Source organism: Acanthisitta chloris, unplaced genomic scaffold (genome assembly GCF_000695815.1).
Source record: "Acanthisitta chloris isolate BGI_N310 unplaced genomic scaffold, ASM69581v1 scaffold9126, whole genome shotgun sequence".
NCBI lineage: Eukaryota > Metazoa > Chordata > Aves > Passeriformes > Acanthisittidae > Acanthisitta > Acanthisitta chloris.
The window spans coordinates 1,404-2,001 of NW_008678805.1; positions in this window are offsets into that span (position 1 = coordinate 1,404).

The following is a 598-nucleotide window of genomic DNA, read 5'->3' on the forward strand; positions in this document are numbered from 1 at the left end:
GAGTTTGTGAGATGTCTTGCATGTTCTCTTGAGGGAAAGTGCCCTATCTGGTGTGAGAAGTATTTTCCTACAAGGTTAACTCAAGTTACAGCTCTAGGAATAATCAAAATGTTGGCTTCCCTGAGCAGGCAAAGAAGAAAATTGCCCCTGACTTGCTGTACTGTAACAGTGGTGTTGACATAAGTCAGTACCTAACATTACTCACATGCAGTGCATGGTAGCAAACAGAAACAGCAAGTGCAGGTCATGTCACTCAGCAGAGTTAGATCACTGTTAATCAACTGACATTCCTAACTCTCTGTTATCTCCTGCAAGGAAGGATTTTGGTAAAAGAGAATTTGCTTGTGTGACTACTATATCTTGATCAAAACACTGGGCAGTAGCAGTCCATAAAAACACTGATTTCTTTTACTGGCAATTGAGAGCCATGATTTCTGCAGTAAGCTCTGCAGACCAGGCACAGGCAGGAGGCTGCCACGGATTGCCTCAGAAGCTGCAGTTTTCAGCCTGTGGTCCCTTTGAAAGGCTCCTTGTAGTGCTCTGGAGGAAAAATGAATGTAATGTCAGTGGACTTGATCATCCAGTATGGACATTCCTG